This window comes from Astatotilapia calliptera, chromosome 9, assembly GCF_964374335.1.
Source record: "Astatotilapia calliptera chromosome 9, fAstCal68.1, whole genome shotgun sequence".
Taxonomy (NCBI): domain Eukaryota; kingdom Metazoa; phylum Chordata; class Actinopteri; order Cichliformes; family Cichlidae; genus Astatotilapia; species Astatotilapia calliptera.
In genome coordinates, this window is record NC_137430.1 from 5,577,622 (window position 1) to 5,603,359 (window position 25,738).

Consider the following 25,738-nt stretch of genomic DNA (forward strand, 5'->3'; position numbering starts at 1 on the left):
AACCTCTCTTGACCTTGTTAAATATTGTGGCCCTTTTATCAGTAATGGAAGCAGAGCATTTAGCTCTTTCTACCTGTAACATACACATTCTCCTTCCAGTCCTTGCACTCTCCATCAAGCAAAGGCAGATGGAAAGCACCCTGGTAGCTCTTTAAGATGCCCTCATTGACTTGCCACGGGCATTTCTCCTCATGGGACCCCCACTGCCATCTTAAGTGCTGTTCCATTACTCTGAAAACTCCCTTGAATGTTTGTTGGATCAAGCCTTCAAGGGCAGAGGGAGAATGCTTTGTGGTTCTTCTACACAGTCCTCCATGGGAAATCAAGCGATAACTGGGAAGACATAAACAAACAATGTTTCTCTCAATAAACTCATTATTATGATCACATTATTCTCATATTTGTTAAATCATGTTTCCTGTTTCAAAATAAGTAATATATGCAGTAGATTCAGTAAATTGAGTGCAAGCAGCAGAAATGCAGTTTTAACACTACACCATTCACCGCCATTGAAAGCTGTCATTGAACAAAAATAGACCTGGCAAACATTTTGAAGTGTTATTACTGGGAAAAGCACAGGTGGGATTAATAAATGATGGCTGTATTATATATCTAAAAGAGCACGTCCTTAGTAATGTGTGTGCTGACTCGCTGACATGGCTTACTGGGACACTTCAATGGATCAGAGCCATTATTAATGTTCTTAATTATACTTGTGCTTTTCCTACTATGACAAGTCAATTATGTCTGGAGCAACGAGACCTATTGCTAAAGTGGAAAAGCCACTTATGAAGGTAATTTATGGGAGACACAGGGTCTTTCCTAATACACAGTAGACAAAGTTTGAGCTCAAGTGTTTTGAAGTTTAGACATTACAAAATGAACACTGGCGTTGCTCCATTTGCTATTGCAACAATGGTTTGTTTTGTGGACGTGTACACACAGGCACACACACACATATGTTGCCCTTTTCTACTCTAAATTACTGTAGCACACATGAATGTTTTTACTACATCACAAATGAACCCATTCGCTCACACAGTTTATTCTCTCTTTAAATGCTTACTAACTATGCCACATGCATTCACACTCCAGTGGACACACTGGAGCCTCTTTTCCATTAGTACCTACTCTGCTCAACTCTACTCAAATGGGTTTCAGTTGTTTTCAGTTATAATTGTGCACCAGTGTATGTGGGCTCATCATTTGTATATGACACAAATTCAACACAACAATAGAGGACGTCGAGTCTCCTCGATCTTTGGGTTTTTGTCAGACTCGGGGACCACTGTCTTGGTTTTTGTGCAGTAAATGGTAAATGGCCTGTATTTGTATAGCGCTTTACTTGTCCCTAAGGACCCCAAAGCACTTTACACATTCAGTCATCCACCTATTCACTCACACACTGGTGATGGCAGCTACATTGTAGCCACAGCCACCCTGGGGCACACTGACAGAGACGAGGCTGCCGAACACTGGCGCCACCGGGCCCTCTGACCACCACCAGTAGGCAACGGGTGAAGCGTCTTGCCCAAGGACACAACAACCGAAACTGTCCAAGCCGGGGCTTGAACAGGCAACCTTCCGATTACAAGGCGAACTCCCAACTCTTGAGCCCCAGTCATTTTCCTTGTTGTATATGTGTGTTTTTGCAATATATTTTTGAGGGGAGCACAGTGGTTTGTGATTAGCACTGTTGCCTCATGACAAGAAGGTCCCAGTTTCAAATCCACCATCCAGTCAGGGCCTCTCTGTGTGGAGTTCCCATGTTCTCCCCATGTCTGTGTGCATTTTCTGTTTCTCATTTTCCCAGTCCAAAGACACGTTGGGTCATTTGGTGAATCAAAACCACTTTTGATGTGTTTGGGATCATTGTCCTGTTGTAGCACCCAATTGTGTTGAAGTTTTAACACAATTGGGTTGTGTTGTGTAGCTGAGGAATTTGGAGGTAGCTCATCATCTTCCTTTGTGCATCTACTTCTTGCAAACTACTAGTACCACTGGCAGCAAAACATGCTGCCACCACCATGCTTGACAAACAGCACAGTGAAAGCCTAACCTTTACTCTTCCAAATATACCTCGTCATTGGGGCTAAAACAGTCATTGTCTCATCTGACCTTAAAAATCTTCTCCAGAGGGTGTTTGGCTCATACATGTGGACACAGAGCATTCTCATTCCCAACACATAACATACCAATGATTTGTCACGGCCCAAGGCTTCTTCTGCATCCTTGTGAGACACTCTAGATTCTCAACTGAAACCAATAGAAAGCCGCTCGTGGTGGTAACACACGCTTAAAGCAGAGGATCCAGCTATCCATTCCAGCGCTAACCCTAACCTTAATCCTATCAGATAGTGTTTTCCAAAGTGATTCATGATCGGAACATTAAACACATTTTCATATACAGATTCATTCCGAACGGCTCTCATGAACGCGTAACACATCGACGATTTGTCACATGGGGTCAGTATGTTACGTGTTGGGATGAGAACATGTTGGTGCACAAGGTGTTGATTTTGTAGAAGGAACTTGTTTTTTAGTTGACACCCGCTCAGTCAACTAAAAAAGAAAAACTCCACATTGCGGACAGTTACGCTGGCGTTCCAGCAAATTTCAGTAACCAAAAAAAACGATGTTCTTTCATCTGAGGGTGACAGTTTGGGACTTTTTCTTGATCTTGGAGAAGTAGTGGTACATCTGAATAACCTGTATTTGCATACAGTTGTTGGAACTGATTAACTTTGCATCTACAGTTGTTAAGAAATGGCTTGAAGAGACCTTTCAAATTTCAAAAAATTTACAGTTTTTATTTAGAGGCGTTGGTCTTTTCAACTTGAAAGGCACTGTAGAACTCAAACTTGCGCCCAATTATTTTTTTAGTCATTAAAATGAATGCTGTACAATCTGTACAAGCCAAGTAAATTTATGACCACAAAATCTCTGCGTTCTCATTTAGGACACAATTTCTCTGTCTATGTATATATTTATGCCAGTGTCTCGCCAACAGTAATAATAACAGTTTCATCAGTGTAACAACATTATTCTAAAATCACACCAATCCTCTTATTTTCTTCCACATAATGTCTGAAACAGTTTGCCTAAAGACCTGGAAAGTCAAAATTTAACATTTTTAGACATCTAATTGAATGTTTGAACATTTTGCTTAATGAGTATGTACGACATGTAAACATATTTCAGCATAAAAAGCTGACAGAGCAGCAAAACGCTGTTAAAATCACTTCAAGCCCAGTTTTAGAATATTAACACAATAAGAGGTTCCCAGCCTTACTAAAGTTATTAGTGGGATTGATTATAACATGATAAATTGGTCGATAGGTGTTTCTGAGATTTTACTGAAAGAGTGATTACAGTGGTGACAAATAAATGTTACTGAAAAGCTGTGTAATTAAATTTAAATGAAATCATTAAAAACAGTTAATTCACATAATTGTGCCAGGTCTATTCCTCACTTCACTTTATGTTATTATCCTTTTAGTATAATGTGTTTCTATCAAAGAAAAAAGAGCTCTTCAAATCCCAGATTCCATCTGCACAAACATAATAACTCATTTCAGCCAACATTGGCAAAAATCTTTTGTCAAACACAAACAAAAATTTAAATGTTATGGAGAGAATCTTACACACATATATGTTCAGTCACTGCCACATGTATTTTATGCAGCTTTGTGTGCTTCCAGTAGTAATATAGCAGGATGCATTGTGGGCACATGCCCTCCATCCATGTCATTTCCACACCAAGTAAATTATTCTAATATGCAAGCATGAAATTATCCCTTTAGGGAGAGACTCCATGTACTCAATCAACCTCGCAAAGACAGCAGAGAGGCTGTTTGACCCTGCGCGTGTGTGTATGTGCGTGCATCCCTGCGGTTTTCAGGCTTTGCCTCTGCATCCATCCACACCGAGGATCAAACAAAATACACATCAAGCTGAGATGCTTCACTTTTCCAGGAGGGGGTTTTGGTTTAGAAGGCTTTTGCTTTTTTTGGATAGCTTTTATAGTTGAAGTGCCAAGCCATGATTTAGCATTTTGCTTCCCTAAAGTTGTAACAATAACATGAAACTAAAATGAATGTACCAGACACTCTAAAATCCTGATTTCTATTCACTAACACACTTTACACCTTTAAGATTCTGTAATGCCATTAAAAAAGGATTTACAGTAGATTTTGTCAGTAGCATTACTGTAAGCATTGCTGGAATGTAGTTTTCGCAGCCATGTGAGTGCGTCTGTAGCGACTGTACTCACCTTGGAGTTAAATTTACGGTTTGTGATTCTGACCTGTATCAATAAAACTGATTTGCCCCACTTGGGATCTTCTTCAGTTACTATTAAACTCACACAAGAACTTCCATGAAGGACACAAAACGTTTGCTTTTTCAGAATTTTTGTGATTATTTTTGTGGAGCCATGATGGAAGTATTGACACTTAAAACAATATTTAGAGTTCCAGCCTGAAATTATGTATGGAGATTGTCATATCTGACTATAACAATAATGGCTGATTAATGCAAAGTCAGCTAGTGTAATATACTCTCATTCTAGTTTCAATATATTTGTAAGTAATGAAACAGAGATTATAAGGCCTGATATCAATCGTACCTGTTGTATTAATGTCAGACAAGATTCAGGTTAGAGGAAATCTGTATAGACTGATCAAGTCAGCTATAATGAAACTGTATCACAGCCATCACATCACAGGTCGATGACACTGACAGGTTGTCATCTGAGCTTTAATCAGAGCTCAATATCAGCTCTTAGAAATGGAGCTAAAGAGAGATATCCAACTCAAACCTGCGCATGCATCAACAACATGTCTCACACATTAAAGCTGCAGATATTAGTCATGCTGTACACCCTTACACATCATCATCCACACACAGGGAAGCAGGGACATATGCATCTGTGGCTAAATATTTTCAGTGAGCTTCCATCTGTTCAGAGCACAACACATGATGACTAGTTCTTCTCCACGCAGACAGACTCTCTCCCATCTAGTCACATCTTGTTACACTTGGTCTGGAGGCTCACATTTAAGAACCACTATGGAGATGCGGCACCACTTCCCAGTTTGTTTGCTTGTTTGTTTTTTAAATCCTGTCCTGTCTGGCAGCTTTTCCAATCAGAATTTCACTGGCACTGTTGTGCCAAGCACATTTTGCTTTTCCAAGATCAGCTAAAAGGCTCCTCTTGTTCTGTTTATCTGCTTATTCCTTCATTCAATTATCTCAGTTATTACACTATATAGAATATATATGCTTATTTAGATAGAGAGACTAGATTAGCCCTTTATTGTCATTTTACATGAAGAGAGAAATTATGGAAAAGAGGGGGTTAAAAAGTATAGAGTACAAAAACACACAAAGACAAACATGCACACACTGAGCCCCCCCCCCCCCCTCCCCCCCTTAAAATTGGCAGACAGTACTGCTACAGTTGTTGAATCATCAACAAACACCAACAGTGAAGGGCTCCTTCTGCATATCTGTGAGATGGTAGCTTTTTTGGCAAAAAATAGAAATATTTGACACCATAGGAATTAACATTGGGGGGGGGTAAAGACAATTTGGACCTGTCATGCGTGCCCTCGATGCACCAACACATTCATCATCCGGTTATTGTCCTTTTGTCATCCTCATTAACCTGAGGGGTATACTATGAAGCAGGTTCAACTGAGCCAGGCTTTCCATGCGTAAAGTGGCTCAGCAAAACCTGGAGAAACTGTTGGAGATGGCATTACGACGGTGGTTAGCACTTCTCTCTAGAGCAGCTTTTATTCCAGTGGTTTAGCACACAGTGTTTTAATTCAACTTAATAATTCGATCACCAAGTGCACTCTTAATGCTTCTGTTTATTTCTAATTTCATATTTCTGTACATTAGAGCTCTAAAACTTTACATTTGATACATTTAAGCAAACATTACTGTCCAATAAATAAATAAGTCTAATAAAGGAGACGTGCAGATCACGTGAAATTTTATTGAATGATAGGGATTCTTGGTGTGTGTTTTTATGTGCTTCTAGCTGCAAGTCCAACAATGAAAATGAGACAGAGCAACAGATTAGGATCAAGTTTAATTCCCCTTTTACATTTTTTTGCATCACTAAATCAATACATACACATTTCTGTACACCACACAGTTTGCTCTTCATTCAGTGGTTTTAATAAGGTACCCACATAGCAGACAGGTCCGGCCCAGATGTGGTGTCAAGCCAGCACTGCTGGCTGACTTCTGGCATGGTAAGTGGTATGTCATCCCGATATGGGCCAGGCCTGCTGTAGATGGCACTGTTTATGTGATGGCATGCCATATCTGGCCCAGTTGTGGTTTAGTTTTTGTGGTCCAGGCTCATAGAAAACAGGTCTGGCCCAGATCCAGCATCAAGCTGGCACTTCTGACTGACCGGTGTCAACATTTCAAATGCAGGTTTAACAGGCTTGTGAGTGTACACTTCATCCAATACCTAGTGAGGGTTTACTCAGTTTAACCACTGGGTGGCTGTGGCTGGAATTAACTTAAAAAATGAACAAACATCTGTCTCCTATTTTTTCACACAGGAAAGAAGCATCAATTTCTGATGAGAAGACTTATTTATTTCTTTTTTGTTTTGTTTTTTCAACAGGAGAAGAATATCTAACAAGTTGATTTGTTCACATTTTCAAATCTTAATTGTTAAGTGAAATGTGCATTTTGAGTTTATACACTATGTATATAAGGCGACCGCTTCCTCTTGCAGTATTTTTGTGTGGTGCTTTTTTCTATGTCTTAAGAAAAGGGGAACAAAGGTGTTCACGTTCACCTAGGATGAATTGTTTCAATTTTCACATGGTCTTACTGAGGTGATGCAAATTGAAACATGCATTCTTTTTTCCTTTGGGGGGGCGGGGGGATGTTCTGGAAAAGCTTGAAAAGGGACCTTGAAAGTGCTTAAAAAGTGCTTGAATTTGACCCTGAAAAAGGCGTATGAACCCTGTAGATACACACTAGACCTTGTGTTATCTTATTGTTTGTCTGTTTCAGACTTGACAATTTGCAACACAATGTTTTCAGAACAAAGGCCTGCGTTATTTGACATTGGTTTACCCAATAACTGTTAAACTTCACACTCCCCATGGCATATTATTCACCTGTTAACTGCATTTCTGCTTTTTTTGGCATCCCTGACTCTGGGTGTCTCATACAGAGAAGTTTGATTGTTCTTGCCAAACTGTATTAGACGGTAGCTCCATTAAAAATCAGGCACCCTAAAACTAAATCAGAGCCCTAACTCAATGACACAAGTCGTGCTGTCAGGCTCTAGTGTCGAAAACCTGAACAAAAAATGGAAAAAGGACGAGCTGCAAGTGTCGTTTCAAATATTAAAGGGCTGTTGGCGTCGTTATCAGGCAACTGCGAAAGATGCCAAAAGAGAGCACTTGTCAGATATCATTCTGTCAAACCTTCACAACCCTCGTGTATTATTTAATACTGTTGATATTGTTCTGAATTCTCCTCAGACTGCCTGTATTGAGCTTTCCCCTGCGACATGTGAGAAAATTTCTGAACTTCTTTGTGGATAAGGTGACTAATGCTAGGGCTCATATATGACCCCTGCTTTTCACCCTTCAGTCTCTCTCCCCTGCTCACTGCCTTTTGCCTGTTTGAGTCTCTCTATCTTCTCTATATGTGATTGTTGGTCATCGAAAGCCTTCAGGTTCCCCCCACCTGGATTCTTTAAAGAGGTTATTTCTGTTTTAGAGCCATCTGTTCCTGGTCTTATTAACAGCAGCCTGTCCTCAGGTGTGGTTCCTAAAACTTTTAAACACGCGACACTACTGATCAAAAACCCGGCCTGGATGCCACTGTTATCCAACTTTAGGCCTGTTTCAAAGCTTCCTTCTTTTCAAAGATTCTGGAGAGAATTGTTTATAGCCAGTGGACAGCCCTTTAAGATAAAATATGATGTCTTTGAGGTCTTTCAGTCTAATTTTAAGTGTCTTCATGACACTGAATCTGCACTGATGAGGGTTTTTTGGACATCCTCCTGGCTAAAGATTCACAGTTCTTCTCCTGTGGACATGGGATCTCTGGCACAGTATGTAAAACCTACAGTGTTTTAAAATGGACAGTGATTGGCAAAGATAAATATTCTGTCCAAAGATCACTTTAATTTGTGCCTTTATCACAACTCAGTTCGACTACTGTAATGGTTTGTATGCTGGTATTATCCAGTTTTCCCTGTCTTGCTGGTGTAAAATGGCACAACTGGAACACAGAAGGGAGCTCATTACTCCTGCTTACTCCTCACAGCTCTGGCTGTCTGTACGTTTTAGAATTCATTTTTAAAAAATTTGATTTGTTTTCCCTAAATGGCCTTGCCCTGCAGTACGTCTCTTAGCTGCTCCACTTGCACCCTCCTTCCAGGTCTCTAAGATCAGCTGACCAGCAGCTCGTGGATATGTGGAGGACACAGAAGAGGCTCAGGGGGAACAGGGCTTCTCGCAACTTATGGAAGTCTTTGCCGTTTCACATTATGCCTGTTTTAAATCTGCTCTTAAGACCCACCTCTTCCACTTGGGTCACCTGAGAAAGGTGACTTCTGAGTGGCTGATTTGAATAGATTCCTGCATCTGTATTGGATAACTGGATGAACAGCAGCCTCTAAACCACCAGCTGGCAGCTGCCTCACTCCTCTCCTTGTTTCCTCCAAACCCAACAACCAGCCAGCACTTAACTAGTAGTTCTGTGTGTTTGTGTGTAAAAATTCTAATCTGAATTTCTTTGGTGAGTAGTGTGAGCTAAATGGTGTGCCTAGTACTGTGACTGCCAGCACAATCTTTTTTGTAAGAATTTTTGGAAACGGATAATTGTGAGTATTCATACATGATATTTATTGAACACTACAGCAGTCATGTATGAGTAATAAGCCTTTTTTTTTAAACATTTGTCTTGTTTATTGGTTAGGAGCTTAGAGTAAGAGAATTTTGTTTACCCTTTATTCAAGTAAATGAAGACTAAGACTAAATAAATAAACTGTGGGTCAAAAACATGCAATTAGTGCAGAAATTGTTTATTTTATGATATTGTCAGTACTTGCCCTCCCTGTATTAACTAGAGTTTGTTATAGCTACACAATCAATGCGTGCCAGAATACAGCACTTAACTAATACTGATCAACGGATTAATTTTTTGAAGTTTATTGCCAAATAATGGTCAGATTATAATATAATGTAATGCGTTGCCTTTTTGTCAGGTGCACCTCCTGTGCTGCTAATCATGTTTTCAACAAGCTGCTCAGTGATGATGGAGAGGGGGTTTATTTGCTCTTTTACTGTTTGTTCATTTTCACTTCGACGTGTCACTTCCACTCAGTTGTATCATATGTCAGTCACAGTCCATAATGTTACCCACAGGGACATTTCATGTTTGATCTGGCTTCTCTTGGCGTGTTCTGTCAGAAAATTGACTGAATCACTCAATTTTTAAAAATAGTACCACTTTTCTTTCTTGGTTGAAGCACTGACATCTAGATTAATTCCTACAGCTAATAATACCCCATTTACTTCCCATTTTCTCCGCTGTGTGGAGAAAAGAGTACATGCTAGGAAGTAGCAGGAGTTAATGGATTACCCTTTGTGGCCCGCATGAAACAGTCAAACAGAGCTAATCTGCCGTTATTCACTCCAATCAGGCTGTGGTGTGTGAGTAAAAGTAGCAAATGACTGAGTCATTTTACACGGTTGGATGTAACCTCGTTTCTTCTGAATTTACCTTTGGGTTTAGTTTGATGTTCAGGCCCAATCCCATGAGAATATATGCTAATGTACAAGAAACAGCTTCCATACTTCAATGATCACAGCAAATGAAGAAAGCAGTCACATCAATATCAGATACCAGACATCAGTGTCTGACTGTGCAAATGCAGAAATGCTGTTAAATGCTGCCATTTGCTGTTTGATAAAAGGGGAGGACACCCAACGTATTACATCAAAGTCAATATACAGTGATGTGCAATTTAAAATTAGTCTTAACAAATGTTTCTATGAAGGAATCGTGCACACTCCAGCGATTTCTAATCGTCACATCGACGTCGTTGTATGTAGAGGAAAATACACCATAGGTATTGTAATACTCATAATAATATACTCAACATATAACACATAGATCTACTTAAATGTCTGTGTGTTATGCCTAAACTATGTGGAATTACACTTGTGACTACTGAACAGTCTCTTAATTAAGGAGTAGAGTACAAATAAATACAGTGGCAAGCTTTGGTCGGCCCTGTTTCTGTCAATCGTTTATTTAATTGCAATTTGTTATGGCACTTATTACTCAGACAGTCTTGAAATAATCAGTCAGTAAGTGTGTAAGTGCGTGGAGTTTCTTGTGTGGGGTTAAACAGTCTGTATTAGTGCAAACTCAGTGTTGTTCGTATTTATAACCCACTTTCACTTCACTCAAAGTGAAAATGGAGTGAGAACTGTGCAGGGAGCACCGGAATACCACATCTCACTGGATGCTGGATATATAGGCCCCGTGTACTAACTGCTACGTGGGTTGGGTGGATGCTTTGATTGGGCTTCCTTGTCATTGTCTGAAACATTGTTCTTGAAAGAAACAGACCCGTAAAGTTGACTTCCCGTATTCCTTCTCTCTCTTCTTTTGAGTTTGTGTAAATCTGCTTGTAAGATACAGGAAATATGGAAGGAGCTTTATGCCGTTGTACTTTGAGCTAATGCTGCCTTTTTATATTGCAGTCTAGGCTTTGTCATTAGCTCAGGTGGAGCAGGTCACCTACTAATGGGAAGGTTGGTGGTTCGATCTCACGTCTGCTCCCGTCTGCATGCCAAATATCCTCTGGCAACATCCTAAGCCCAAGTTGCTCGCAGATGCATCCATCAGAATGTGAATTTGTGTGATTGTTAGATAGAAAGCAGTTGAACAGCATAGAAAAAGGTGCTTGTGCGGGTTAGAATGGGTAAATGAGGCAAGTTGTGTAAAGTGCTTTGAGTGCTCAGAGTAGAAAAGTGCTATATAAGAACCAGCCCATTTACCATTTACTTCCACACAGGCCCTTATTCCTATGCTATTTCTACATAAGTGTTTTCTATCTAACACTCACTCTAATGTATGCACTGGAAAGCATCTTGGGGTTCAGTATCTTGCTCATGTAGACTGGAGCAACCACCACCAACCTTCCAATTAGTAGATGACCTGCTCTACCTCCTAAGATGCAGCCACTCCAAAGAACTAAACTCCAAACTAAACTCTACACACACTAAATTCTCCCCAGCAGAAAATATTTGAACTTGAAAGGCAGGAAAAGTCCAAATGAAAATCCAGACAAGGAGGTTTTAGAATAATCCACAAACAATCGCATCTTGGATGAGCCAATGTCATCAATTAGCTATGTTCATGCTGATAGCAAGAGATTACGTGTTGTTTCTTTTACCATAACAGACAGTTGTTTAACAACTGTAATGACTGTAATTTCCTCGAATGTTTTAACTGATGATAACAGCTTGGAATCTTCTTCGCTCTAGCTGGATGCCTTCCTTTTACTGAGGTAAGAGGGTAACATGAAAAGTGGGTCTTAAAGGTGGCGCACTGAAACCAGACAGATGCACTTCACAATATTTTAAAGGTCAACTGCAGTGAGACGCAAGATTAATAGACATGAGAATTTACAAGCTTGTTCATTAAATCATCCCAAGCATTTGGAAACCTTTAACAGGAGGCCGCCTGCAGAAGAACTAAATAAAAAAGGCGGCATTTGTGACCAGAGATAAAATGCTCCAAATCACAGATGAGTGACAAACTTGTGGTAAACATAACATCAAGGCCATACTCAGAGGCTGCACAGCTAAAGTGGTTGTTCAACAGAATGTTAATAAGTCACCACACGCAGTAATGCAGGCTTAACACAGATTTCAGGCCTTAGGCACCGCAGAACTTTAGTACTACTGAAAGATATATATAGATATATATATAGTGACAGTAGTATTAAATCCTAGAGGCTGGCAGGTTGCTTAAAGAGTCAGGTTTGAAAATCATTACCGAGGATGAAATTAGCTATAGATCGCAACAACAGCTCACCCACTAGATTTCCACAGCTTCATTTCATCACTCTGTCATTTTTCTATCCCCCATTCTACCATCATCAATCAACGTGCTGAGCCAACAGGTAAACTAATGAATTTCTGAGCATGCTTTCCACATTCACTGAGAAAAAGAGGATGTGGGAATAAAGGTACCCTCTATCACACACTCAGATTTTATTGTAGGTACAGCAGCGACAATTCATTTTAAATATAGTATATGGCTGAAGCCACATTTATTTAAGTTATTAGACTGAGATAGAGTAAACTAGCTAGATCAGATGTACATTCTACGGGGTAATAACAAAAGCTCTTGTAACATTTTCACCGAGAAAAAAATTTGATTAGATGTTCTTTTGTGTGTTTTTGTTTTGTTTTCAAAATTATTATTGTCAGTCATTTTAAATAAAGAAACTCCCAAACGCCAAGAAATGCACAAAGACTAAACAACACGATGGACAGCAAGCTGTTTCTATTACACGCACAGCAATCCACATCCCAGCGAACAAAATGCAAAAATGTAATAAAGGAAAACAACTTCTAAATGCTCAAAAAGTACTGCATCGTCACAACAATCTATTCTGAGTGACTGTCTGCAGTCATCTATCATTAGTCCCCTTGTTCACTCTTTACTACCACATGCAGGGCTATGTTGAAACAAAGTTTGCTCCTTTTAAACATTTTCTTCCTGTGCTCCAGAGAGTGGATTTCTTGTGTCCAATGATGTTCCATTCGTGGAATTTCAAATAGTAATAAAAACAGTGGGAAAAAAATAACCTTACAGGGCAGCTCCCAAAAATGTGTCCTTGTTCATGTGGATGTAGCGTTTTCAGTGGGAGAAACATTTGGTCACTCATCCAAGTGACTTCTACAGTCTCAGCTGACTGCAGGTTTCCCCAACATTATAGACAATTGTGGATCAACGGTCATGACAATTTGTATATCAATGACCAAGAAACTGATCTCACAGCCCTGCAGTCAGCTGAGACCAAAGAAGTCACTTGGATGAAAACGCTGCGTCCAGATGAACAAAATCAACTTTTTGGGATCTCCTTACCTGGATGGATGAGCACGCATCAAGACAATTACAGGGACAGGTTCAGTACTGTGCAAAGATCTTGAGCCATTCAGGGGTGGCTGTAACTCAGGTGGTAGAGCAGGTCACCTACTAATCAGAAGGCTGCTCATGTCTGCATGCCAAATGGGCAAGATGCTAACCCCAAGTTGCTCTACAACGCACCAATCAGAGTATAAATGTGTGTGAATTTTAGATAGAAGCACTTTTTTCTATGTGCTCTATAATTTCTTCTGCGATTGAGGCAAGCTGTCAGATTGCCATCTCCACCTTTTTGCCACTAATTCCACGCAAAACGTTTTCTACAAGTTGTGTGATCGCACAGGGAAAGTAGGGGAGGGGCCAGTCGCATTAAGAGATTTGACTGTGTAATCAAGTGTCAGTAATGAAAATGAACCAATGGGCTGCTGACAGTGTTTGTACGGCTGGTGCACACCATCAGCCCAAAAGTGTGTCGGCCCACTGGGAAAATGTCGGTTTGCTGGATTACCAGTAGATCTCTGTTTGGAATGACAACCTTTATTCTTCAATACAGCCGGAACTCTCAGGCAGCCTTTCTTGTCATTTCTTAAGTAGTCTTCAGGAATAGCTTGCCAGACTTCTAGGAGGATATTCCAAATCTCTGCTATGGATGCCGGCTGCCTTTTGTTCCATCTCCTATCAAATTTCTATCTGCTTCAGTAATGTTGAGGTTTGGGCTCTTACGAGACCAATTCATGTCTTATAGTGTTCCACTGTGTCTGTTTCTATTCAGCTATGCTTTAACTGCACTGGGAATCTGTTTTTCATTGGCCCTCATTTATTAATATGTGCATGGAAAAACTGATAACCGTGTGCAAAAAAACATGCAAAATTACAGATTTATGAAACAGTTCATAAATTATAATAAATCATCAAATTACACTGAGCAAGAATAAAAGCACACCAGGGTCAGTGTAACCTTAACATTTTGTAGCTTATGATTCTTATCGCCATCATTCTGAACTGAGAGGCTTGTGAAATCTGCACCAAGTCGTCCCTTCCATCTCCCTGTACTCGTGTTACTTCTTCAACTGTTCATACAAGCAACAAAAAGAACAAAAAGAAATGATCAAATATATTTTAGCAAAACTGTGTTCCACACCTCCACTATAGCTATAGCTTTGTGGACTGGTGCCAGCAGAACTACCTCCAGATCAACACTGGAAAAACCCAGGAGCTGGTGGTAGACTTGCACAGGCACAAACATCCTCCATTGCAACCACTGATCATCCAAGGTATGGACATTGAGGCTGTGGACAGCTACAGGTACCTTGGTGTTCATCTGAACAATAAACTGAACTGGACTCATAATTCAGACGCCCTCTACAGAAAAGGGCAGAGCGGGCTGTACCTGCTGCAGAGACTCGGGTCTTTCGGAGTGAAGGGCCCACTCCTGAAGACCTTGTATGACTCTGTGGTGGCCTCAGCCATATTTCACAGTGTGGTCTGCTGGGGCAGCAGCATCTCTGTCGGGGACAGGAAGAGACTGAACAGGCTGATCCGCAGGGCCAGCTCTGTCCTAGGATGCCCTCTGGACCCAGTGGAGGTGGTGAGTGACAGGAGAATGGTGGCTAAGCTGTCATCCCTGTTGGACAACGTCTCCCACCCCATGCAGGAGACTCTGACAGCACTGAGCAGCTCCTTCAGTGGCTGCAGCACCCACGATGAGAGATTTCTCAGGTCCTTTCTTGCAACTGCTGTCAGACTCCACAACATGGTCTTTGCAGAGGACCACACACAGACAGACACACACACATCCAAATACACCATGTTAGCCTTCACCCAGTCTCCATGATGTGCAATATTACCAAGTGCAATTTTCCTGATACAACACAGTATTTAATTCTATTTTGTATAGCATGTTATTCTTTTTTATCTTATTCTATTCTATTGTTTTTTTCCTAATTTTTGCTGCTCTTAACTTTGTACTGTCCACTTTATGTTGTGACCAAAAAAATTTCCCACATATGGGACTAATAAAGGCTTATCTTATCTTATCTTATCTTATCTTATCTTATCTTATCTTATCTTATCTTATTTTATCTTATCTTATCTTATCTTATCGTTTCAGAGAGTTGGAGGATCAGTACTTAGATACACTGATGCTTTACAGCTGGAACATGGTGACCCACCATTTTATTGTGTTTAGGTTTCTCTTTTCTTTATGTTGTCACTTACTTTATGTTGCAGATGCACACTAAGTGTAAATAACAACACAGTTCTGTGCAGTGCTAGCATATTAATATTAATGTAAAGTTTTGTTTCAAGAGTTACAACTAAATGTAGCAGAGTCGAGATAAGTAGTGCTAAATTGTGTACTTTTACATTCACAGTGCAGTTGCTTGGCATTTTGTTTCCTTTTTTGTAAAATACAGCTAGTTCATGACCTTAAGATGAACCTGCCTTGACTCTTATCAGTTTTATCGACATTATCTCATTTGTATTCATTTCTGCCCTTTCTGCCACAAACATCTTCCCATCACGATTTGCAGTTTTACCTCATGCTTGTCAGGTGTTATGATAGGAGGTTTAGGACTTGTCTCCTCTGTACTCAGGCACTGTAGGTTTTGCTGATGAGTTGTGATGCTGGGGAGGGGAGGTGAAGCCTTGCAAGTGAGGTCAGATAACAAAACTAACCCGTAGTCTATTTTTTACCTGTCAGCTTTATCACCGCCTTATAAGGACAGTCATTGCTACGATAAAAACTAAACCCTAAAATTGTCAGAGACAAGTGTTTGCTAGTCTCAGGACAACGAGAGTGTAACAGTGGGCCAAGGACAGCAGGGACACCCGGCCGGCTGGTGCATTCAGTCATACGCCGCTGCTCTTGTTAGGGGCTGACTGTGTACATTCTATCACATACTGTGTGAATCTTAAAGCTTTCTTTGCTTAATTAATCTTTTTTTTTAGTTTGAACAATGTTACATTTATATAACCAAAAATAAAAGCATATAGAAGATGAAGGTCATGGAAAGAAATGGTGCAGTTCAGTACACACATAAGCAGAAACGCAGCTGGAGGTAAACAGAAAGCCTCGGAGACAGTCCTCATAAACGATAGGAAAAAGCTGTTCTGAACTCCCATGGTGCACTGGTCCTTCTGTATTATCTTATTGCTGTATTACTCAGATGGCTCTGTTTAGCCAGTCAAAATGCTTGCGAGTCTCTTTTAAAAAGCAAAATGAGAGGCAAGGTGCTTTGAAATATCACCAAAATAATAAGCCCCCGAGACAAGCATGCAGACAAGCACGTATGCCTACTCGTGATGAGGTCCTGCTGCTCATAATACTGGCATGTCTTAGTGGCATAAATAAACTGAAGTGCATATCCAGACTTCTCTCTGGCTGGCTCGGCCTCTCTAGAGAAGTGAGTGTGTTAATTAAAACATCAGCAGAATTACACCTGTTTCTGTGTGTTTTCACATCACATACTCGGTAATGATGTCTGCGTATCATAACACAGTGAAGCTGAACACGTGAATCAGTAATCAGTTCATTATTTCTGCCTTTTTAAGGGACAAATGTTGCTGTTATTTGAACATAAACACTTATAGTTGGTTAACTTTTCTTAACATTTCTAAACTATGACATGGAGCAATGAGCCATAATTTGCTCTCAGACATCATCAAAGGGGCTGTTTTTAAGAGAGGACATGCTCTCTGTGATTGATCCTCCACGGTGCTGTTGACTCTTTCTCCAAGAGCATTACTTCTCGATATTTTTTTCATTTTAATTTTTCTTTATGAGACCTTAGTTGTGCTTTTCTTTTTTGGATGACTGATGTGTACAGTTTCATGTGCATCCACAGCCACAACCAAGCACAAGTCATTCTTTTAAAAAGAACACTGAGAGAATTCTCAAAATGTATACAGCTCAAATGTCTGCGTAACGCTCAAACTACTGCACCAAACACGGTTTGTTTTTGATTGCACAATGCATCATTTTTACCTGCTGTATTCATTTATGTAGTTCCAGTGGTGAAGTAAATAGTATCATAAAGAACTTGTGAACAGCAAACAAGACAAAACACAAACTACAGGATTTTCAGAGGTATTGTAGGGTCTCTACCTGACAAAATAAAGTGCCTTGGGTTGACTGCTGTTGTGATTTGGCGCCGTATACATAAAATTGAATTACAGGAGAGAATAGAGAAGAGTTAATAACATGCAGTGGCATGTAAACTCACATGGAGTAAGAAGTGGGAAGTTAATCATGGGACGTACCCATGTTATGCTGCCAACAGTAGAGTAATTAAGAGATGGTTCAGCATCAGCTAATCTTAAAAGTATGCAGGGTGTCTGTCTCCTGAACCTAAACTAGAACCTAGTGCAGGAGCGGAGCCTGATAGCTGAGGGTTCCTCCCATTCTACTCTATTCCCTTTCTATTTTGTAAACTGCAGGAAACACAAGAATGAACAAGAAAGCCTGCACCTGAGTGCGAGGGTTTTAAAGTCGCTTCTAGATTTAACACAGACTCAATGAAGAGAATCCAGTATGGGTGAAAGCTTTGTGTAAAATATTTTAATGATTTTACAGTGAGAAAAACAAGAACAAATGGTGGAGGGTTCAAACTACTAATTTGTCCATGAGTAACACAGTAAGTAACACAGGTCTGCAAATGAGCTTTAAAACTGTCCCCAGTGTTTTCTATACAAGTGTTCTGAACTGTAGTTTGATTTCCTGTAAGCTACACAGGAAATCTCACCCTAAAGCCTCTACAGGTGTTGGAATTCCTGCTTCTACAATTAGAACGACAAATTTGACCTTCACTGAAAGGATGCCACAATACTGTCACGGTTTGCAGGGCAAGCCGTGTGGAGTTGTAGAAAAGGACCCAAAAGGCGGCAGCTCTGGTGCAGGTGAATATTTATTTACAACGGTGGGCACAAAACAGCACTGGTGGAAAAACAAGAAACCGGAAACCTAAACTTGGTAAGCTAATAACACAAACCAGAAACGAGGATGCAGGGAGGTCCGGGGAAATACACAAGAAGAGACGCAGGGAGACCGAGGGGAAACAACACAGACAAACTAGCAATTACTATGACAGAAGACACAACTTAAATACACTCAGAGAACACAGGGAGATTACATACAGGTGGGGGACACAGCTGGGAGTGATTAACAAGACGAGACCAGGGAGGCAAACTGAAAACACTCACATAAGACACAGACCTTCACAATAAAACAGGAACTTACACAAGAAAAGACACAAACTAAGAAACGCGGACTAGATACAGGAACACACGGGCAGAACAGAGTAAACACTAACCAGAGAAGGAACAGAACCACAATCATGAAGAGAAAACACAAAACGCTGGGTCAAAAGGACCCAGGGTCATGACAAATACAGAGTTTGCCACATGAGACGTGTCTGATGTAGATAAAGAGGGGGAAAGGAGATGGACCTCATACAGCGAATGGTGGAAATATTGTGATTTGGTTTGGTTTCTGTGAATCAGGAAGTGGAACGCTTGTAGTAATTGATTCAACTATGAATACTGCATCATATCAGAGAGCGCTCTGAGATAATGAGGCCATCTTTGTGAAAGTGGAGTGTCAGAGTCCATGTCAGAGAGTGGTGGACGCTTATGCAACTCATGCAAAATGCCTAGCAGATGTTTCCTTTCTGCTAAGAGGAACAACGCTGGCTTCTGATGCATCAGAAGAATATTACATTAGTTGTCAAACATTCCTGGTAGTGTTTTTTTCAATATATGACTTTGATCTACAGACACTGTTTCAAAGAGCATATGGATCTCACATTTAAAGGGAAGGAAAGTTACCTTCGTTAAAACCAAAAACAAACAAACATCGCATTGTGAGCCCCATGTTGTTATTTAATTACAAGCCTGTCTGTGGATGGATGTAAGACATGAGGATCCACAGCTGAAGAGGCAGCCGCAGTCTACCACCAATAAGGGACATCAAGCTGTGACAAGATGCCTCTCCTTCAACAGCCTGAGGCCCGTCTCCAGCAGGAAGCCGGAATCATGGGCTGAGCTTAGATGAGTGGCAACAAGGTCAGAACGCTGTTGCTACCGTCAGAAACTCCCACCGTGCTGATACAGCCTTATTTTTTAAACCGACATACGTATGTCACACAATACAATGTTCTGATGTAAATAATGTACTAATTAATGTACTAGTTCATATTTATTTCATATCCTGAGTTTGCATGTTGGTTCTGCAGGGTGACAAATCTATTTACAGTAAGCAGACATGTCCCAGCACAGCTGATGATTCTTACCTTATCTTCACCCCGCAAGCTTTGTTTGTTCTTAACCAGTCAAATTAGGCTTTTTAGGTGACTGTTGACTCTTTATCTGGAAACTGTTGATGCTCAGGTATACTCAGAAACTAATCATCACCAATATTATCCTCAAAATCAAAGTTGGTTCAGTTTGAACCCTTCCACAACCCTAACACAACAGGTATGAACAGAGAAGCCCAAATCTCAATGATGAGATTTGGGAGGCCTAGTGGAAAATCTCAGAGTGTACACGGTCATAATCCACCGCACTACACTACTCTCAGCTGCACATGTTACTGTAACGTTGAACTCATTAATAACCCCCATGTTCGCTCCATGCCATATCCTACTGAACTGCAGGCACTCCTTAAGTACATTTATTTACAAAGTAATACTTTGTGAACGTGTATCTAAGGTGGTGCGGTATTTCCCCAAACACGTTCGCCTAAAACTTTTACTGAGCAGTGGTCAAGGAACATTACATCTCTGACATAAACAGTTTCATATTAAAAACAGCATGCTCATAAAACAGTGTGTGTCAGGATGGTCAGCAATGACAACTGGAGTCCACATATTTGTGTGTGATAAAACACAGCACTTGAGAACGCAGTGTGTCTCTTTAATGGAGGGAATATTTCTGCAGCAAGAGGCAGCAGCAGCTTAAAAACAGATCACAGCGCTCACAGGAGAGAGTGATATTAATCACTGGCACTGAGATAAAACCATGACATCAGTAATCACCTGCTGACTGCTCCAGTGTGACTGAAATTTATTTTATTAAAATCAGTTATTTAATTTGAAAACCCAAGTATTCTACTCAGCTATTTGTGAAGAAAACTCACAAAAGGAAACATATGGACGCCCCCTTAGTGCTGAATATTCATGAATTTAAAATGTACAATGGTGGTTTAAGGACCTTGTCAATAAATTACTGTCTTTATTTCATAGAAATATTCAATTCAATTCAATTCAATTTTATTTATGTAAAATCGCCAAATCACAATTAAATGTAATGTTGCTGAAACAACAAAGTAATAAAAAAATAAATCTATCTGATCGAGAAATCACTCATCTTTGGAAAAGAGAGTTTATTACAGAGAAATGGCTCTTTCCAAAATAAAAGCTATACTATACGCTTCTTCTGGGCTATATTCTCAGCAGCATATTAAACATATCAGGTCCCCATAAGGAGAATCCTATGCTAATGGCTGTCTAAATGACTCGGGTAAAGTTTGTAGCATGCGTGCTTGTTGTTTTGTCTGCTTCCACTTGTCTTTGCACTAGGATGATGTCGGCGTAAATGTGCAGTCATATTCGTTGTGTTCCCACTAGTGCTTTCAGCGTTAATCTGAAATGACGTTAACGCCACAACACGGCAAATTTCCGTTAACGAGCTACCGCGGATCGCCCCGTGCGTGGGGCTAGACGGCCAACACGTTAACGAGCTAACTGCGCTAACGTAGTAGTTCCCGCCCATGTAATTGAGCATTGCGTGGCACATCCAACATACTGTTTTACTTTTGTCCATGACGCGCTTATACCTTCAGGGTCATACGTCACATGAAGACCAAAATAGTTCCAAACGCCAGATCTGATTGAGGGTGGGGGAGGTTCAATTTGCCATGTTGCAACGAGCTTAGCTTCTGTCTCGCTAGCTTGTGCTGCGCTCAGTGGATCTGCGCTCAACAGGCGGAGTAGTCGAACGCAGATCCACTGAGCTCTCAACACAGACAGCATCGTCAGAAGGAAAGTTGATCAAATAAATTAAAAACTTTGTATTGTTCGATACATATGCGTACCGAACCGAAAGCACTGTATCGAACGGTTCAATATCGATACGAGTATCGTTGCACCCCTAATATATATATGTGTGTATATATACAGTGGGGCAAAAAAGTATTTAGTCAGCCACCGATTGTGCAAGTTCCCCCACCTAAAATGATGACAGAGGTCAGTAATTTGCACCAGAGGTACACTTCAACTGTGAGAGACAGAATGTGAAAATAAAATCCATGAATCCACATGGTAGGATTTGTAAAGAATTTATTCGTAAATTAGGGTGGAAAATAAGTATTTGGTCACCTCAAACAAGGAAAATCTCTGGCTCTCACAGACCTGTAACGTCTTCTGTACGAAGCTTTTCTGTCCCCCACTCATTACCTGTATGAATGGCACCTGTTTGAACTCATCATCTGTATAAAAGACACCTGTCCACAGCCTCAAACAGTCAGACTCCAAACTCTGCCATGGCCAAGACCAAAGAGCTTTTGAAGGACACCAGGAAAAGTATTGTAGACCTGCACCAGACTGGGAAGAGTGAATCTACAATAGGCAAGCAGCTTGGTGTGAAAAAATCAACTGTGGGAGCAATCATCAGAAAATGGAAGACATACAAGACCACTGATAATCTCCCTCGATCTGGGGCTCCACGCAAGATCTCATCCCGTGGGGTCAAAATGATCATGAGAACGGTGAGCAAAGATCCCAGAACCACACGGGGGGACCTGGTGAATGACCTGCAGAGAGCTGGGACCAAAGTAACAAAGGTCACCATCAGTAACACACTACAACGGCAGGGAATCAAATCCCGCAGTGCCAGACGTGTTCCGCTGCTGAAGCCAGTGCATGTCCAGGCCCGTCTGAAGTTTGCCAGAGAGCACATGGATGATACAGCAGAGGATTGGGAGAATGTCATGTGGTCAGATGAAACCAAAGTAGAACTTTTTGGTATAAACTCAACTCGTCGTGTTTGGAGGAAGAAGAATACTGAGTTGCATCCCAGGAACACCATACCTACTGTGAAGCATGGGGGTGGAAACATCATGCTATGGGGCTGTTTTTCTGCCAAGGGGACAGGACGACTGATCCGTGTTAAGGACAGAATGAATGGGGCCATGTATCGTGAGATTTTGAGCCAAAACCTCCTTCCATCAGTGAGAACTTTGAAGATGAAACGAGGCTGGGTCTTCCAACATGACAATGGTCCAAAACACACCGCCCGGGCAACAAAGGAGTGGCTCCGTAAGAAGCATTTGAATGTCCTGGAGTGGCCTAGCCAGTCTCCAGACCTCAACCCCATAGAAAATCTGTGGCGGGAGTTGAAAGTCCGTGTTGCTCGGCGACAGCCCCAAAACATCACTGCTCTCGAGAAGATCTGCATGGAGGAATGGGCCAAAATACCAGCTACTGTGTGTGCAAACCTGGTAAAGACCTATAGTAAACGTTTGACCTCTGTTATTGCCAACAAAGGTTATGTTACAAAGTATTGAGTTGTATTTTTGTTATTGACCAAATACTTATTTTCCACCCTGATTTACCAATAAATTCTTTACAAATCCTACCATGTGGATTCATGGATTTTTTTTCACATTCTGTCTCTCACAGTTGAAGTGTACCTCTGGTGCAAATTACTGACCTCTGTCATCATTTTAGGTGGGGGAACTTGCACAATCGGTGGCTGACTAAATACTTTTTTGCCCCACTGTATATGTGTGTGTGTGTGTGTGTGTGTGTGTGTGTGTGTGTGTCTGCATCATCTTGTCTGTGAATTTTTGCTGTTGTACTATGAAGCTGACAGGTTAGAGGCTGCTTGATCTCTGATCTGATATAGAAAGGTTTGCTGCTGCAGTGCATGCGTAAAAATGCCTTAATGTGCATTTTGTCAGGGCTGCCTGTGTGAGTGGCAGAATGGCACCCAAATGCAGGGTCGAAGCGTTGTGTCATTCCAGAAACAAGACTGGTCAAAGCAAGTTTGTAAAAAAGCTCTTTAAAAAATTACTAATCATCAATTAAGGTACTAAAGGTAGGGATTAGTACAAATTACATCAGGGTCTATTTATTATACTCAATCAGAGGACATGCTGGAAGGGTTGTGTGTTTTAGGGAGCTGAAGTCCGTGTTTTAAAAACCTGACGTGCTTGTTGGAAAATATCAGATGGCTTTGCAAGAATGGATTTAGGCTTTCTGATCAAAGCTACAGATCAATACACCACACACCAAGTTTCCCCAGAAAGCAGAAAACACCCACGTGTGACACCCATATCATCTGAGCAGCGTGCGTTCTTGTCAGAGAATAAAGCAGCATGAAGATAAATACAGGTTTTTCATGACCACTCCAGGAAGAAAATGTTTTGATGAGAGACAGCAGACCAGATGGCAGCAGAGATACCCACTAATGTTTGGAATTTAAAGTTGACAGAAAAAGTTATTGGCTCTTAGGTTTGGTTCAAATATTGCTGTGCTGTGAGCAGCAAAATTTGTAGATAAAGAAAACTTCAACCGACAGCTTTAAGTGCTTCTCTTTTGTGACATGTGCAATGCTTTTGTGGATTGTGGGACAAGCTTCTCAGAAATACTGGGCTACAGAAATGTAAGTCAGTAATCCTCATTTTTTTATCCTGGCTAAGGACAAATGTTCATCTATCTGGCAGCATTAATTATGAGGGATAAAACCACCAACAGTCTAAAAGTAAAGACATTACACAAAAACACATGAGCAGATTTCATGGGTGTTGGCGCATAATAATCATGCGGACTACATGATGGCACTGGGAGGACTCGCTACTGGAATAGCTGGAATAGCTACTGCGCAATGGGAACAAGAAGCACTCTGAGAGCACAAACCTCTCAGTCTCCTGGTAGTATTTTCTCTGTTTGTTTTCTCTAGTACATATGTATCATTCATTTCATCATTTAGTCAAATTAATTTAAATCTTGTGAAAAACGTTTTGAATACTACTCCACAAAGATGTACAAAGATTACAATTCTGAGTAAACTTAATCATTTACAGTTCGCTATAATGTGGTTCACGTTTCATGGCCTCGCTGTTTCGCAGATGTTTTTTTGTACAATTTCGCATGCTTTTTTTTCACAGTGCATTGTGTTCTGCATCCTGATTGGCTGTAGAACATTGCCAATCAATCATGTGCCGTGTCTCCTGACCAGTACAGAACGCATTCAGCTTGTCAAATTTATATAAATCTTCGATCTCTAGCAGTTTGACTTTGAAGTGCTGTGCTGTATGTTTGTGAGTTTTCTCCCCAACAAACACAACGATGTTGACGGAACATTTTGCACCTTTGGTTTCATCCTATAATACTGGACTTATTTTTCTATGAAGGTTTGATCTTTGAGAGTTTAAACAAGAGAGAAAAGTGTATGAACTGTGTAGTGAGGGGGTTTACAGCCTTAAAACATTTATAATAATTGTAAAAAATAAAGTTGGCTACTTCGTGGATTTCACCTATCGCGGGTTATTTTTAGAACGTAACTCCCACAATAAACGAGGGACCACTGTATACTCAAATAGTATCCCGTGGCAACATGTTCTTGTCAGTCTGTAAATGTATTGTTATTTTAAATAGCTCTATAGCATTATTATCATTTTGTCATTCAGATCCATCTATTGACCTTGACTGAGATGTCAGAGGTCAAATGTGACATGATATTTTAAATAATAATAATAATGGATTGCATTTATATAGCGCTTTTTGGGGCCCTCAAAGCGCTTTACAATTCCACTATTCATCCACACAAACATTCATACACTGGTGGAGGCAGCTACAGGTGTAGCCACAGCTGCCCTGGGGCAGACTGACAGAAGCGAGGCTGCCATATCGCGCCATCGGCCCCTCTGGCCATCACCAGTAGGCGGCAGGTGAAGTGTCTTGCCCAAGGACACAACGACCGAGACCGTCCGAGCCGGGGCTCGAACCGGCAACCTTCCGGTTACAAGACGAACAGCCAACTCTTTGAGCCACGATCACCCCGATCTTTAAAGTCAGTGCTTTCTATATGTTGACAATACACAATACACTTGTAAGAAATAATAGTTTCTAACTTATAAGGCTATTTGTCACTCTTGGACCAAATTAATCAAAATCAATAAATGAAAGGCTCTGGTGGATGCTCCTCACATACAAGGTCTTAAATAATCAGGCCCCATCTTATCTTAATGACCTTGTAGTACCATATCACCCTATTAGAGCACTTCGCTCTCGCTCTGCAGGCCTACTTGTTGTTCCTAGAGTATTTACAAGTAGAATGGGAGGCAGAGCCTTCAGTTTTCAGGCCCCTCTTCTTTGGAACCAGCTTCCAGTTTGGATTTAGGAGACAGACACTATCTCTACTTTCAAGATTAGACTTAAAACTTCTTGCTAAAGCATAAGGTTAGGGCTGGATTAGAGTGTTTCATCTTCAGTCACCTTTTTCACTCCTATATGTTTATACACTTACACTGTTTTATCTGTTTTATTGTAGGGTCTTTACCTTAAAATATAAAGCA